Genomic DNA, 18629 nt, shown 5'->3' with positions numbered 1-18629 from the left:
GATAAGTCAAAGAAATAAATATTAAATAATGTGCTTGTTATTATATTAGGATTAAGAGCACACACTTCCATAATAACTAAGGTCTAGTTCTTTTATTAAGTCAGTACAAAAAGAACTTACCTAAATGATCCTACTCAATACGCTTAGAGTGTACCAGTGTAATTTATTAATCAAGATAAACTAATACTTAATTACACTACAACTATTCCGATGGTTTGTTCCTTTCCATCTTAGTCGTGAGAAACTGTTTATAATTTATAAAGAACCGATAACATGATCTTATGTGTGTGACACCACACACCATGTTATCTACTTTATAAATTAATTGAACAACTATATTCAACAAATAAATATAGACATTTGACCAATGTGATTCTTTTATTTCAAAAATAAATGTTTACAAAAGCTAGGTTTTTAATATACACTCTAACAGAAATAACCCTTCTGCTACTTGAAGTTCTGTTAGAAGTTTCACCATCGAATAAACCCTTTTGTTCATGTTGTAGTTCAAGCGGAACTGCTCAAAACTTTTAGGTAAAGATTAGAGAATGATATCGACCTGGGTTTCCCCATCGATTTCAGCCCCAAGGATTTCTATTTCATTTAAATGAGTCATCATTTTGAGGATAGGATCTCTTATGGGTGTCCCCTCAGTCATGGTGGTCATCATCAAGTTTCTCATAGCTTGTTGCCTAGCAGCCCGATTCTGGTGTTCAAAGAGTTCCTTGAAATTGCTCATCATGTCATAAGAAGTAGGCATGACCTGATGTTGATGTTGCAATACATGTGACATAGAAGCCAAAATGTAACACCGCGCCATCTCATCTGCCCTGACCCATTTCTTATGACACTCAATCTCCTCTTCACTAGAATTACTATTAGGCAAGCTAGGACAAATCTCATAAAGTACAAACTTGTAGCCTTCAACAGTTAAGACAATGTCCAAGTTTCTCTTCCAATCAATGTAATTGGGACTAGTAAGTTTGTTCACTTTTAATATGACAACAAGTGGATTGAAGGTCATTCTAAGAATCACAAAATAAATTTTGGTCAAAACTTAAGAATTTAAAATAATATTGATTCCTCAAACAATATCATTTAAACTCACCAACACCTTAAAACACCGTGAATTTTATATGCCACGATAGTGTGGACGTATACAAATTCAAACATTTATAAGAGGAGGTTTTACCCATTAATTTTATTATCTTGTCATGCTAACTTTATTATAAATAAAATTAATAGTTGGTTTTCTTCGGTCACACAAATAATAGCAGTGACCCCGATGGGGAGGATACTATTAAATGCGACTAAGTGTATACCATTACTTGATACTTAGTCCATTAAATAGGATTATGCCCCTTCAGATGGAGAAGATCACACAAGCTTAAATAATTTCCTATAATCATCCATAATTGAAATGTGATCTAGTGGTCCGCAAACAAACTCATCCGATGTGGAGGAAGACACTTAAAGTCAACGCGCAAGTTTGAGTGCATCACTTACAAACCAGTAATGGAGACCGTGGAGTTTGATTAAATTCCTCTCCTACTTAGTTATTTAAGACGAGGAATTTTAACATGCAAACACATCACACATGCACAGCATAAAAGGCAATAAATATGAAAAATATTTTTCAACTATTATGACCTTGTCCATAGCTATCCTCCATGTGCCGCCAACCCTAGGGTTTATGTCGTCGCGTCTATCGTGCTTCCTTCTCTGCTGCGCCTCTGGTCCTCAACTAGTACCATGCCTTGCAAGGATACGATCCGCGATAAAAATAAAATTTTACATTTATCGATCCTATATTCCACAAAGGAATGTACATATAATCTAGGTCGAATAGAATGTAAAATTCTAAAACTAATACAGCTCCTGCTGTATTTAATAAATGTAATCATGCACACACATAAAATGCTCTCGATATGTCTGAGAGTCCAATCATACACAAAACATAATAGGGTCATAATAGTTGGATCTAGGATGTCTGCAACCACAGAGTTAGTTTATTTACACATTCTACTATTATCCTAACTAAATTATGTATGACTTGTGCATAATTTAACTGAAAACCAAACACACAGAGGCAGAAACCTCGCTCTGATACCAATTGTTGGTTGCTACACCTGGATTCCATTCTGTTCCCCTGTACAAAAATTTTGTACAAACACAAAACTTTTCCTACCTACCCATGTGCTCTACTGAAGTTAAACTTGGATTGCAAATGATGCGTAACATTATTAATCCAAGTTGCTCTTCAGAAGTTAAACTTAGATTGGAAACGAAACATAACATTTTTACTCCAAGTTCAACCGATGTGTTCTTCAGAAGTTAAACCATATTACAGAAGATGATTAAACATTTATTTCAAAGATTGACTTCCAGGTTAAACATAGAGAGGCACTAGGCCTTCTTGGGTATGAGATCATCCACCACTTCCTAGACAAAGCTTTTCAAATAAATTTAATGTTTAAACTTCTTACAGTAACCCTCATTTTAACTAAAGAGACCTCAATAGAAGCACAAGATCGAAACACAAAATTGATAACACAAAACTGATAGCCTAAAATCGATAGCCTCTTGTGTTGGTATTTCAGGACCCATTCAAAGAATATGAACTAATTATGAAGCGGAAACTAATAATTAGTTATACCTTTCTTTGAAGATTTAATAACCTATTAATCTTCTATTGTATTCCTCTCCTCCTCTTGGACGTCGTGTGGGCGACGATCTACCAAGATGAAATCCACTCAAACCTTCTTCTTCCTTCCAAGCTTTCGGCCACCAAAGGGATATCACAACTAGAGAACCTCCTTTCTCTTCTTCTTCACCTCCAAGTATCTGACCACCAATGGAACTCCAAGCTTGATGTCGTCGATCACAAAGAAGAAGAAGAAAAGGAGAAGATGAAGGACCGACCACCAAGGAAAGGAAGAGGAAATAGAAGATGTGTTAAACCATAAGGCACCACCTCCTCTTCTTTTATAATCCTTGGTGAATGCAAAAAAGGAAAGTTTTAAAATAAAATTAAAACTTCCTTTTAATCCTCTATCATGGCCGACCGCACCCTTTTCATCAAACAAGGAAAGATTTTAAACAAAAATTAAAATCTCTATTTTAAAATCCCTTTTGTGGATAGCTATAAAAGGAATGTTTTATAAAATTAAAATATCTCTTTTAAATCATTTTGTGGATGTTTATAAAAGGAAAGATTTCAATAATTAAAATCTCTCTTTTAAATCCCTTTTATGGATCTCTATAAAAAAAAGATTTTAACAAGATAAAAACTCCTTTTATTTCCTTTTGTGACCGATCTAAAAAAGGAAAGTTTTTATAATTAAAATCATTCTTTTAAATCATTTTTATAGATCTCTATAAAGGAAAGATTTAACAAAAATAAAACATCCTTTTCTAATTTATGTGTGGTCGGCCCCTTGCTTGGGCACCAAGCAAGGGTTGGTCGGCCCTAGCTTGGGCTCCAAGCTTGGCTTGGCCGACCCCTTGGTTGGACACCAAACAAGGCTTGGCCGGCCCTAGCTTAGGCTAAGAAGCCGAGCTTTGGGTGGATATAAGGCTTTATATAAGAGGCTACAATAGGGATCTAGAGGAGAAATTGACTTTGGTCTCCCAATGAGCTTGAGCTTCCCGTGTTCGTCCCGAATACTCAACTCAAGTTCATCAATAATAACTCATACCACTAAAGAGTTATTATTGAACTACCGCACCAATCCCAAATTATATTATGGACTCCATCTTATCATGAATGCATTAATCTCCTTGTATTTAAGATATTGAATGTCCATTAATTAAATGAATGAGTTACTGACACTCACTTAATTAACATCTAGCTACAAGAGTAGTACCACTCAACTTTTGTCATGCCGGACTAAGTCCATTTACATGGTTTACATGACAATCCTTATGAGCTCATCAAGGGGACATCATCAACCTAGATAATTAGGACACAGTTTCCTTATATAATCAACAACACATTATATAAATAATATTATTTCCCAACTTATTGGGCCTATTGATTTAATGAACTAAATCTCACCCATTGATAAATTTAAAAAATAAATACTAAATATATATGTTTGTTATTATATCGGGATTAAGAGTACGCACTTCCATAATAACAAAAGTTCTGTTCTTTTATGCAATCAGTATAAAAAGAACAACCTCAAATGGTCCTGCTCAATATACTTAGAGTGTACTAGTGTAATTTTATAGTCAAGATAAACTAATACTAAATCACATTATGACCATTCCAATGGTTTATCCCTATCCATTTTGGTCGTGAGCTACTATTTATAATTTATAAGGAACTGATAACATGATCTTCTGTGTGACACCACATACCATGTTATCTATAATATAAATTAAATGAACAACTACATTTAACATAAATGAAGATATTTGACCAACGTGATTCTTATTTCAAAATAAATATTTATACAAAAATGTAGACTTTTAGTATACATTCTAACAATGACAACATCTATAGTTAAGGATATGACTATAGTGAAGAGAACTAGATGAGCACATAGATCCTCGTTTCATATCATTCCGAGTTCTCTGGGTCTATTATTCACTTTTGGAACTAAATCAGTTGATGAACCTAGGATATTCTAAAAATAAAAAATTTATCAAATCGAAACTCATTCAAAGATCTTTGATTTGATATATTATGTGTTCCGTACTTCAACCTGAATTAAAAGTTATGATCTCTCAAAATTATAACTTATAGTTATAGCAGCTACGATTTCCTAAAAAATGTGGAACTGCTACATTAATGGTCCTGACACGATGACCCCACATCGATAGAAGGAGGATCAACAGGAGCACAGGTGTTAAGTGCAACCAGATGTAATTTCTTAGTGTTACAATCTGTTGCCAATGTAACGATCTGCCTTCTACTGACTAGGCTGTAAGGCCGGACCGTCACATTATGATGTGCTAACTATTCCATGACCATCATTAAATCTAAGTGCGGAAGCTGTACTAATTAAAATTTTGCTAAACTATTATCATTTCTTGGTTCTACATGTGCTAAGGGGTGTAATCTAAACTATTCATGACATATATTACATCCTCCAATGGTCAAGGAACTTAACTAAGAGTTTCTTGCTGATATAAGGCCTCCCAATCGATCCACGGATCGATTGGAATGGCCGGATCGATCCATTGATCGATCTAGGTGGCTACTGTATACGGAACTTAGGTTGGATCGATCCAGTGATCAATCCAGCACGCTACTGTGCTCGGGACAATATTCTGGATCGATCGGCTGATTGATCCAGACTGTTCAATCGATCCGGTGATCGATCCCAGAGCTCTCTGTTCGCGACAGAAACTGCTGGATCGATCGGCTGATTGATCCAGAAGTCTACTGTTCGCGGAACGAATTGCCCAATAGATCAGCTGATCGATTGGGAACCCCCAATCGATCCACAAATCGATTGGGAACCCCCAATCGATCCACCGATCGATTGGAGTTTCTGATTTTGTAGTTAAGCTCTGATTTCAGCACTGTTTCGTGCTAAAATCACTCATATCAATTCCAAACTAAATGAAATGCCTCCTAACATCAATTATCTAGCATTCTACACATGTCATGGTGCATAATCCACTAATTCATAACATTTAAGCAAACTGAACGGTAAAACTAAAATAACAAAGTTCTAATAGTTAAACTTGCTAAAATCCCTAAGATCTTTGTTCCAAGTTCCATCCACACACATCTTCATCACTGCATTGACCTCCAGCCTCCACTAGTCCATCTTCCCTTTACCTTTATCTGCAGTATAAGGAAAATAGTATCTGTAAGCTTGAGAGCTTAGTAAGAAACCATCTACCTCACAAAAACATGCATACAATGCTATTTATACTTTGAAAACATGCTATTTGAAAAGAACATACTGAATATACTAAACATGGCATGACATACAACACATGGAAATCAAAACTGATCATGGCAATAAATGCTAATCATAATCTATCATGTTGTATCAATTGAAACTAAACTGGTACAAAAGCTGAGCTAAGCTAATACTAAACTGATACTAAAGCTGTATTGATTCACATAACTATTTTGTGATGTTTGAAAACTATATTCATAAGTAGATTAAAATAATAATCAAGCTGCTGTTTGGGCCCGACAACTGTACTTGCTATGCGTGAATCCCTGACTAGACCCGGGTTTGCAAGTCCCGAATTTAGTAGGGTTTACTAGGTTATCTAAACCTAGGGACGACTATGGGAGCCCAACCCAATGGATATCTAATCCAGTACAATGCCACTGAGAAAGTAAAATACTAAACATAAGCTAATAATTCTTGTCTTGCTTTTACTAGGTTGTCTAAACCCAGAACTAGGTTGTCTGAACCTAGAGGCGATTGTGGGAGCCCACCCATTGGACGTCTAGTCCATAAAAGCTGTAGCAAGACTATATAAGCTGTAAAAATGCTTCTATGACATTCGTCTAGGCTAATAAAATGCCTAAATTACATTTTTACTGTGCTAAACATTCTACCGAGCACTTGGTGTACGTTAGTGCACACCCTATGTGCTAAAATTTGCATACGACCAAACTAATGCATAAAAACCATACGAATAGCTACTTATGCTGCAGGTGAGAGGTTTCTTACCTCCTGTTCGGATTTTCTTACGATTCTAATCGCTAGATCTCCGGAGGAGACGATCCTTTCGACGATCTTCTCGTGTCCACGCGTTCCTCTCGCGGAGGGGAGCGTCCTCGTGTCGAAGTCGTCGCCGGAAGGTGCCCTTGGGCGGAACCCTAGCCTTCCTTGTGGTTGGCACCGAGAGAGGAAGAAAAGAGAGGTGGGCGGCGGTGAGGTTTTGAGGAGAGGAAAAATCACGATCCAAATAACCCTTCACTTAATTATTTCTTATTTATATTAAGTGATCTAATTCGCCCCAACTCCAACTTAAATAAAATTGATTCCCTTTCCTTTCAGCACGGCCCTGCTGGGTTCACTTGGTTACTAGAGTCACCCTATAAGACATAGAGTTCGCTAGGTCCCGGGTTCAATTCCCGCGTAGGCTATTTTCGTTCTCTATTTATTTTTGCTACTTCCGCTATTCTAAAAATTCCATAAAAATATTCTAAAATTCCAGAAAAATCATAGAATATTTCTAAAATAGTTTTGAGAATTTTTGGGCGTTACAATCCCCCATACCTTATAAAAAGTTCGTCCTCAAACTTAGAATAACTCTGGGTAGTTCTGTCTCATACTAGCTTCTGTCTCCCAAGTTGCCTCTTCTGCTGTGTGATTTTGCCAAATAACTTTTACTAATGGTACTTCCTTGTTCCGTAATTTCTTAACTACTCGATCTATTATCTGAGTAGGCCGACTATCATAGCTGAGGTCTTCACGGACTTGTACCAGCTGGGGCTCAATCACCTGGGTGGCATCTGGGATGTGCTTCTTCAGCATAGAGACATGAAATACGTTGTGGACAGCTGACATTTCCTGGGGTAGCTTTAACTCATATGCTACCTTGCCCACTCTTCTGCTGATAAGGTATGGTCCCACATATCTGGGACTTAGTTTGCCCTTCTTCCCAAAACGCATTACTCCCTTCATGGGAGCTACTCTGAGGAACACTGAATCCCCAACTGAAAACTCTAAAGGTCTGCGCCGTGTATCAGCATAGTTTTTCTGGCGGCTCTGAGCTGTCTCTATCCTCTGGCGGATCTGCTGTATAGCTGTTGTGGTATCTGCCACTAGATCTGTCTGAAGCTCTAGTTCTTTCTATTCACCACTCTCATACCAGCAGATTGGAGATCTACACCTCCGCCCGTAGAGAGCCTCGTAAGGTGTCATACCGATAGTGGCCTGATAGCTATTGTTGTATGCAAATTCTGCTAAACTCAGATATTTGCACCAACTTCCTTTGAAATCTAGGGCACATGCTCGGAGCATATCTTCAAGTACCTGATTTACTCGCTCCGTCATCCATCATGTCGAGGATGGAAAGTCATCTTGAACTTTAACCGTGCCCAGTCGATGTACACACTCCCGGAGTGTGATGTGAACCTTATCTGTCTGAAATAATGGTTCGTGGGACTCCATGCAATCGACAATCTCCTTGAGGTACAATTGAGCTGCTCCATGGAGTAGGATATCACGATAGCTAAGTGGGTGATTTAGTCAACGTCGACTATTACCGGATGGTATCAAAACTATTCGTGGTTCGGTAGTCCCACTATGAAATCCATGGAAATGTCTTCCCACTTTCATTCGGGTATCCGAATGGGTGCAAAACTCCTCCGGTCTCGATGTTCGCCTTAACCCTCGGCGAGTTAGGCGGTCTTGATATATCGGCGATGTCTCTCTTCATCCCAGGCCACCAAAAATACTTCTTCAAGTCCTGGTACATTTTGGTGGAGCCTGGATGCATCGCATAGGGAGTCTTGTGAGCCTCCTCTAAAATCTTGCTTCGTAGTTCCTCCTGATCTGGAACGCATAATCTATCACCAAAGTATAATACCCCTCTATCTGATATTCTGAACTCTCCACCTTCTGATTCTGCTATCCCTTGCTTGATTTTCTGAATTTCAGGATCCTGTTCCTGAGCTATCTGAATGTCACCAAGCAAGGTAGACTCTAATGTCATAGTAGAGAGCTGTCCAACTATGAGTTCAAGACCATAGTCTGTGATCTCTTTCTGTAGGGGTGGTGACATGGCTGCCAAAGATAATAGGGCAGCACTGGACTTTCTGCTAAGTGCATCTGCTACCCTATTTGCCTTTCCTGGGTGGTAGAGGATGTCTATATCATAGTCCTTGACCAGCTCTAGCCATCTGCGCTGTCGCATATTCAAATCCTTCTGAGTGAAGAAGTACTTCAGACTCTGATGATCTGTATACATTCTGCACTGAGCTCCATACAAGTAATGTCTCCAAATTTTGAGAGCGAACACCACTGCTGCAAGCTCAAGGTCATGAGTAGGATAGTTCTTCTCATAATCCTTGAGTTGTCTGGAGGCGTAGGCGATTACCTTGTCGTCTTGCATCAACACTGCTCCTAGTCCCAACTTAGAGGCATCACTATAAATATCGAAACTGTCTGTGTTCTCGGGTAGAGCTAGAATAGGTGCACTGGTCAATCTTCTTTTTAACTCGCTGAAGCTGTTCTCGTAGTCCTCTGTCCACTGATATTTCCTGTTTTTCCTGGTGAGAGCTGTCAGTGGGGAGGCTATCCTGGAGAAGTCCTCTACGAATTTTCTGTAATAACCTGCTAATCCCAGAAAGCTCCTGATCTCACTGGCATTCTTGGGTCTTTTCCAGTTACTCACAGCTTCTATTTTACTGGGGTCTACCATAATACCATCCTTTGAGATGATGTGACCCAGGAAGGACACCTGATCTAACCAAAATTCACATTTTGTGAACTTGGCGTACAGCTGGTTCTGCTGAAGGGTCTGCAGTACTATTCTCAGGTGCTCTGCGTGTTCTTCCTGAGTTCCTGAATAGATAAGGATGTCATCGATGAATACGATAACGAACTTATCTAAGTATTCTCTGAATACTCTATTCATGAGGTCCATGAAAGTAGCTGGAGCATTTGTCACGCCAAAGGGCATGACTACGAACTCATAATGTCCGTATCTGGTCCTGAATGTTGTCTTGGGTATATCCCCTTCCTTGACTTTCACCTGATGATAACCTGATCTAAGGTCTATCTTCGAGAACACTGCTGCTCCCTTCAGCTGATCAAACAGGTCATCTATTCTGGGAAAAGGATACCTGTTCTTAATTGTGACTTGGTTTAGTGCCCGGTAATCTATACACAGGCGCATGCTCTCGTCCTTCTTCTTCATGAACAATACAGGCGCTCCCCATGGTGAGTGACTCGGACGTATGAAGCCCTTGTCAAGCAGCTCCTGTAGTTGCTCATGAAGTTCTTTCAGTTCTCCTGGAGCCATGCGGTAAGGTGCTTTGGAAATAGGATTTGTACCGGGAATGAGTTCTATCTCAAATTCGATCTCCCTGTCTGGTGCTAGGCTTGGTAACTCTTCAGGGAAGACTGCTGGGTAGTCACGTATGACTCGGACCTCTGCTAGCTGTCGGTCCTTGTCCTGACCGGTACTGACTACATGTGCTAAAAATCCCGTACATCCTGAATCCATTAATCTCTGTGCTTTCATAGCGGAGAGAAACTTTTTGGCCTTTCTCTTGGGTTCTCCGATGAACTCGAAATGTGCTTCTGCTTCAGGTTGGAATACGACTTTCTGTTTACGGCACTCGATGGAAGCACCGTATCTGATCAAGAAGTCCATTCCAAGGATGACATCGTAGTCAGTCATACTTAGCACTATCAGATCACAAAAGAGCTCTCTGTTTGCTATAATGACTGGCACTGCTCTGAGCCAGTGCGTGGATGCCATAATTTCTCTTGAAGGTAAGGTCGTCAGAAACTGACTACTGAGTACCTCTGGAGGTCTTGCTAACTTCTTAGCAAATGCCCTGGATATATAAGAATGGGTTGCCCCAGTATCGAATAATACAGTTGTACTTTGCTGTAAAATACTAATCTGACCTGTAACAACTGTCGAGGCATTCGCTACGTCTTCTCTGGTTAAGGAGTAGATCCTTGCATTCGTCATAGCTGGAGGGGCTTCTAATCTGCCCTGGCTGATGTGGGGACCTTCTAGAGCGGCCTGCATCTGATGTAACTGAGCTGGCTGGCCTCCGTACTGAATTGGCTGTGGTTGAGGAAGACTAGTCTTGTTCGGACACTGCTTAGCCATATGCCCTTCCTGACCACATTCAAAGCATCTTCGTGTGCTCTTGCGACAAACTCCAGGGTGGAATTTCCCACAAGTAGCACACTTTGGATAACTGGGTTGTTTGCTAGCTGGCTCTCCTTTTGGGTAACTCCCTGGTTTGCGCTTATTGCTGGAGTTCCCTTTCCAGTTGGAGCTGTGACCCTGTTGTTTCTGAGTGCCTGAGCCTCCTTGACCTTTGGATTCTGAGAGAACTTGCTTCTGCTGCTTGATATTATTCTGGTAGTGCTCGGTGGTCAGAGCACTGCTGACTAGTTCTTCAGTGGTTTGCGGCCTATGAATGCCGCCAGCCACGTTCATCGCTATTTCCGGCCTCAGCATCTTGAGCATCAACCGAACTCGTTCTTTTTCTGTGTTGACTAGTTCGGGGCATAGACTAGCCAATCTATTGAATTTCTTCACGGCTTCCTCAACTGATAGGTTGCCCTGACGAAACTCAGTGAACTCGTCGTAATAGCGATTTGTGACCCGCATGTGAAAGAACTCCTCAAAGAATTCTTTCTCGAAGTCTGCCCATGTTATCTGGTTCACTGGGCGCTTCGCTCTAATTCTCTCCCACCACATGCGTGCATCTCCTGTCAAGCAGAAGGAGGCGCACTGCACCTTCTCATGTTCAGCTAGTCAGGGCTCCATCGTACTCTTGATGTTTTGAACCGGTGCTTGAGCATCCCATGGTTCCGTGCACGAAGTTCTCGGGCTTAACTCTGCCACCGGATCGGGTAGGCCTCTCTTTTGTCTCTGCTTTGGGGCTGGTCTGGTGGTGGAACCTCTAAGACTACCTGGCATTGCTAAGTTTGGTTCCGGGGTGATTGGGTAGTATTCTGATTAGCCTTTAAGGTGGCTATCTCTGCTTCTAATCTGAATCGAGCCACCAATCTTTGTCAGTGCTGGGAGGCACCACGCCTCATGTTGGGGCTCAGTGACTGGTGCCCTCCTAGCTGGGCGTCCTCGTGCCATCTCTAGAGACATGGAGGACATACATGACTAACACAATCATAAGGGAGTAACTATTGTTATCATGTCAACTACTATCATGAACAAGCATGCTTTAGTTATATCTAAACATGAAACAAGAAACATAAAGAAAGTGAGAGATGTTCTTACTTGGAAGCTGCAGGTTCAATGCTGATGTGTGTGTAGGAAGTATGGAAACTTCTCTGATACCACTCTGTAACGACCCGCCTTCTACTGACTAGGCTGTAAGGTCGGACCGTCACATTATGCTGTGCTAACTATTCCATGACCATCATTAAATCTAAGTGCGTAAGCTGTACTAATTAAAATTTTGCTAAACTATTATCATTTCTTGGTTCTACATGTGCTAAGGGGTGTAATCTAAACTATTCATGACATATATTACATCCCCCAATGGTCAAGGAACTTAACTAAGAGTTTCTTACTGATATCAGGCCTCCCAATTGATCCACGAATCGATTGGAATGGCCGGATCGATCCATTGATTGATCCAGGTGGCTACTGTATACGGAACTTAGGTTGGATCGATCCAGTGATCAATCCAGCACGCTACTGTGCTCGGGACAATATTCTGGATCGATCGGCTGATCGATCCAGACTGTTCAATAGATCCGGTGATCGATCCCAGAGCTCTCTGTTCACGACAGAAACTGCTGGATCGATCGGCTGATCGATCCAAAAGTCTACTGTTCGCGGAATGAATTGCCCAATCGATCAGCTGATCGATTGGGAACCCCCAATCGATCCACCGATCGATTGGAGTTTCTGATTTTGCAGCTAAACTCTGATTTCAGCACTGTTTCGTGCTAAAATCACTCATATCAATTCCAAACTAAATGAAATGCCTCCTAACATCAATTATCTAGCATTCTACACATGTCATGGTGCATAATCCACTAATTCATAACATTTAAGCAAACTGAACGACAAAACTAAAATAACAAAGTTCTAATAGTTAAACTTGCTAAAATCCCTAAGATCTTTGTTCCAAGTTCCATCCACACACATCTTCATCACTGCATTAACCTCCAGCCTCCACTAGTCCATCTTCCCTTTACCTTTATCTGCAGTATAAGGAAAATAGTATCTGTAAGCTTGAGAGCTTAGTAAGAAACCATCTACCTCACAAAAACATGCATACGATGCTATTTATGCTTTGAAAACATGCTATTTGAAAAGAACATACTGAATATGCTAAACATGGCATGGCATACAACACATGGAAATCGAAACTGATCATGGCAATAAATGCTAATCATAATCTATCATGTTGTATCAATTGAAACTAAACTGATACAAAAGCTGAGCTAAGCTAATACTAAACTGATACTAAAGCTGTATTGATTCACATAACTATTTTGTGATGTTTGAAAACTATATTCATAAGTAGATTAAAATAATAATCAAGCTGCTGTTTGGGCTCGACAACTGTACTTGCTATGCGTGAATCCCTGACTAGACCCGGGTTTGCAAGTCCCGAATTTAGTAGGGTTTACTAGGTTATCTAAACCTAGGGACGACTATGGGAGCCCAACCTAATGGATATCTAATTCAGTACAGTGCCACTGAGAAAGTAAAATACTGAACATAAGCTAATAATTCTTGTCTTGCTTTTACTAGGTTGTCTAAACCCAGAACTAGGTTGTCTGAACCTAGAGGCGACTGTGGGAGCCCACCCATTGGACGTCTAGTCCATAAAAGCTGTAGCAAGACTATATAAGCTGTAAAAATACTTCTATGACATTCGTCTAAGCTAATAAAATGCCTAAATTGCATTTTTACTGTGCTAAACATTCTACCGAGCACTTGGTGTACGCTAGTGCACACCCTATGTGCTAAAATTTGCATACGACCAAACTAATGCATAAAAACCATACGAATAGCTACTTATGCTGCAGGTGAGGGGTTTCTTACCTCCTATTCGGATTTTCTTACGATTCTAATCGCTAGATCTCCGGAGGAGACGATCCTTTCGACGATCTTCTCGCGTCCACGCGTTCCTCTCGCGGAGGGGAGCGTCCTCGTGTCGAAGTCGTCGCCGGAAGGTGCCCTTGGGCGGAACCCTAGCCTTCCTTGTGGTTGGCGCCGAGAGAGTAAGAAAAGAGAGGTGGGCGGCGGTGAGGTTTTGAGGAGAGGAAAAATCACGATCCAAATAACCCTTCACTTAATTATTTCTTATTTATATTAAGTGATCTAATTCGCCCCAACTCCAACTTAAATAAAATTGATTACCTTTCCTTTCAGCACGGCCCTGCTGGGTTCACTTGGTTACTAGAGTCACCCTATAAGACATAGAGTTCGCTAGGTCCCGGGTTCAATTCCCGCGTAGGCTATTTTCGTTCTCTATTTATTTTTGCTACTTTCGCTATTCTAAAAATTCCATAAAAATATTCTAAAATTCTAGAAAAATCATAGAATATTTCTAAAATAGTTTTGAGAATTTTCGGGCGTTACAGCTAATCTTCAGAGGAACAACAACAATGTGTTGTTGTTCTTTAGAAGATTAGCAACAACATGTTGGTCTTTAGAAGATCAGCGACAAAGACTAGCAATAATATGTTGAACTTTGAGATGACATAATTTTTTCATTCGGGTTGAATCATGAAACACACAATATATTAAATCATGATATATTATACATATCGTAATTCAATCCTACCTAATATAGAATCATATCAGGCCCACATATTAGGTCTATATTAGACCTGATATGGAATCATATCTGGCCCAACATGAACTTGGTATGATTCATATCAGGTAGGATCAACAATGAATTGTTGTTAATCTTCTGAGATCAGCAACATGCACGTTGTAAACTTTGAAAGATTCAAATCAAAGATCATTAAATGATCTTCAATTTGATATATTATGCGTCTTGTGGATCAATCTAAGTCAAAAGTTATAGTCTCTTAATTTTGAACTTATATTTGTAGTAGCTACAATTTTGTAGTTGTTACAATGTATGTGTTGGATAAATTTTAAGAGACTATAACTTTTGACTCAGATTAATCCACAAAACACACAATATATCAAATTAAAGATATCCGAACAAGCTTCAATTTGATAAATTGTGTATTTTATGATTCAACTTAAATCAAAAGTTATGACCTTTCAAAATTTAAAACGTGCGTGTTTCTCATCTTAGAGGATCAGCAACAAGGTGTTGCTCATCTTAGAATATCATTGTTATGACCTCTTAAAATTTATAATGTGTTACTGATCTTAGAGGATCAGCAACAAGGTGTTTCTCATCTTAGAATATCAGCAACAATGATATTCTATGATTAGCAACACCTTGTTGTTGATCCTCTAAGATGAGAAACACGCACGTTTTAAATTTTGAAAGGTCATAACTTTTGATTTAAGTTGAATCATAAAATACACAATTTATCAAATTGAAGCTTGTTCGGATATCTTTAATTTGATATATTGTGTGTTTTGTGGATTAATCTGAGTCAAAAGTTATAGTCTCTTAAAATTTATCCAACACATACATTGTAACAACTACAAAATTGTAGCTACTACAAATATAAGTTCAAAATTAAGAGACTATAACTTTTGACTTAGATTGATCCACAAGACGCATAATATATCAAATTGAAGATCATTTAATGATCTTTGATTTGAATCTTTCAAAGTTTACAACGTGCATGTTGCTGATCTCAGAAGATTAACAACAATTCATTGTTGATCCTACCTGATATGAATCATACCAAGTTCATATTGGGCCAGATATGATTCCATATCAGGTCTAATATAGACCTAATATGTGGGCCTGATATGATTCTATATTAGGTAGGATCAACAACACGCACTTTGTAACTTTGAGTGCTCATACTTTTGATTATGTTTGAATTATGAAACACAAAATATATTAAAACAAAACTCATTTAAAGATCTTCGATTTGATATATTATGTCTTATGGATCAAACTAAGTCAAAATTTATGACTTCTTAAAGTTAAATTTGTAGTTGTAGTAGCTACAATTTCGTATCATAGCTGCTACAACGTGTATGCTGGGTAAATTTTGAGATTATAGCTTTTGACTCGGGTTAATCCACGAAATGTATAATATATTAAATCAAAGATATCTGAATGAGTTTTGATTTGATATATTATGTATTCAAAGTTTACAACATGCATGTTGTTGATCTTGATCTTAAAATATCAGCAACACACCCCGTAGAGGATCAACAACACTTTATAAACTTTGGGAGGTCATAACTTTTGATTTAGGTTAAACTATGGGACGCATAATATATCAAATCCAAGATTTCTTAATGAACTTCGATTTGATATATTGTGTGTTTCATGATTCAACTTGAATAAAAAAATTATGATATCTCAAAGTTTATGGTTTAATACGTTATTGTTGGTCTTTGTTGTTGATCTTCTAAAGACCAACAATACGTTAGTTGTTGCTCTTCTGAGGAATAACAACATGTTGCTAGTCCTTTGAAGATTAGCAACACGTTGTTGCTGGTCTTTTATGTTGGAGCAATCCCAATGGTCCGTGCGACCATGTGTTTTGGTGTTTGAGCAAAGGGTTTAAGTTAGGTTCGCCCTTATATTTGATATGTGTATATGAGTGTGCAGGTTTGTAGGATACATATATGACTCAGCTTGATGACTTCGGGTCTGGTGAAGGATGGAGCATCTGAGGGACCGTGGACAAGACATCAAGGATAAGGGCCAAGGGAAGCGACTTCGAGGTATACGCGAAGGATGACATTGGGGACGAGCCGCGAGCTTGAATACTTCTGAGGGACGAGAGCCAAAGGAAGTAGGCTTGAAGGCAATAAGTCAAAGTTGCGAAGAAGAGTCAAGTGAGTCATGAGGGTCCGAGTGCGAGAGAAATGTACTCGGAAAGGGGAACCTATGTTTAGGGTTGTACCAGTCAACTGGTGTATGTACTAGTCGACATGGCAGTCAAGCTAGAGAGAACAGAATACTTCTGTTCTCTCAACCGAAGTGGAGCAGTCGACTGGTCCTGGCACCGGTCGACTGGAATCGAGCCGTTGAAGTTGTAACGGGCGAATTCCATAAAGGACCAGTCGACTGGTGTTGACACAGTTGACTGGTAATGGTAGTTTTAGCTTGGTTGCTTTCCCAAGCTTTATATAATGGAACTTGGGGTGGCTGGCCTTGGTTGACGAAATTGAACTTGGTTAAAGTCTAATTAGAGTCTCCAAGCTTACGTTGTAATCCGTGTGTTCTTGGTCGAGTTGTGGCGAGGTTTCTCCACCAACAAGGAGGATTGTGCTAGCTGGAGTTTCCAAGGACTAATCCACTGATGGATAGAGATCGTCCACCTTAAGGAGAGCCATGGAGTAGGAGCCTTAATATCTGAACCACGTAAATCGGCGTGTTGTATTTTGCTTGTTCTTTCTTATTGTCTTTAGATTAGCTTTCGTATTCGTATTTGTATTCTTTCTATTCTACTGTATTAACGAATACGTAGGAAGCAATCAATTTGGGGGTACTGTCTATCTAACCCCCCTCTAGTTGGCCACAAAATCCCCAACAACACGTTAGTTGCTGATCTTCTGAGGAATAACTGTTGGTGCAGCGGGGACCGGCGAGAGGGGGGTGAATTGTCTGCAATCAAAATTTATACCCTCCTTAAACTTTCAACTCTAAAATAAAAGCAACACTAATAATTAAAGTAATTAACAGGAAAGAAAAGAGAGACGACTTAGCTATTTGACTTAGTTACAACCGAGATGGTTGTTAATCCAAGGCGTGGAAAGGCGCACTAAAAGAGTCTCCTTCTTTGAAGGCGGAGAAACCTTTTACACTTTAAGAGCACAGAGGTTGCTTAGAAAAGAATTACAGAGTTGATGATTTTCGTTGTCTCATTGTTCTGTTCGAGACCCCTTTATATAGGGGTTCCAAGACTCATCCAGAGCCCCTGATCTTCAGGATCAGGATTTGACTTCGAGAGGGGGATTGGTCGACCGATCCCCAGGTTCGGTCGACCGAACCTATGTACTTTCACAGCTTCCCGTCTGGATGCAAGTTCTGTGGATCAAGCTTAGGTTCGGTTGACTGATCCTTGTATTCGGTCGACCGATCAGCTAACGGTCTCTGCTCGATCTGACCCGATCAAATCGCTTCGACCAAGTCTGTGATTATCTTCGGTTCGGTCAATCGATCAGAGGGTTCGGTCGACCGATCAACCATTGGTTGCTGACTGCTGACGTGTCTCCAACGGCTGGCTTCTGATGAAAGGGGTTCAGTCGACCGATCAGAGGGTTCGGTCAACTGAACACTTGTCAAGTCAACTTCCCAGTTGACTTGCTCTGGTTCGACTTGCTTGGGTGATTTCGGACATTCGGAATAGGGCTCACCCGAACCCAGTTCTCGGCCTTCTCCTCGAGCAGTCTTCCATCCCGGCTTTACATCTCTCAAACGCTACGCACGTTCTTCACGCCCACCGGTGTACTCTTCCGCAGCTCTCTCATCCTTCGGACGCACCGAGCACGTCGGCTCCCTTCCCGTGCTATCCTTCTCGCTAGCTGCGTCTTCCGCTCAACTTCCTGCGCTCCTAAGTTCCTGCACACTTAGACACAGGGATCAGACAAACAGGACCTAACCTAAACTTGGTTGATCACATCAAAACAACCACGGAGTCTAACAATAACAACACGTTGTTGGTCCTTTGAATATTAGCAATGTTGGTTGCTACTCGGAAAACCTAATGGTTCTACTGTACAAAAATTTTGTACAAAGGTCTGAACCTTTTCCTAGCTACCATGTGTTCTTTTAAATTAAACTTAGATCGCTTGCGGAACTTAACACGTTTGATTCAAAGTTTAAACTATTTATTCTTTTAGGT

Source organism: Zingiber officinale, chromosome 7B (genome assembly GCF_018446385.1).
Source record: "Zingiber officinale cultivar Zhangliang chromosome 7B, Zo_v1.1, whole genome shotgun sequence".
Classification (NCBI taxonomy): domain Eukaryota; kingdom Viridiplantae; phylum Streptophyta; class Magnoliopsida; order Zingiberales; family Zingiberaceae; genus Zingiber; species Zingiber officinale.
This window is presented reverse-complemented; position numbering follows the sequence as displayed.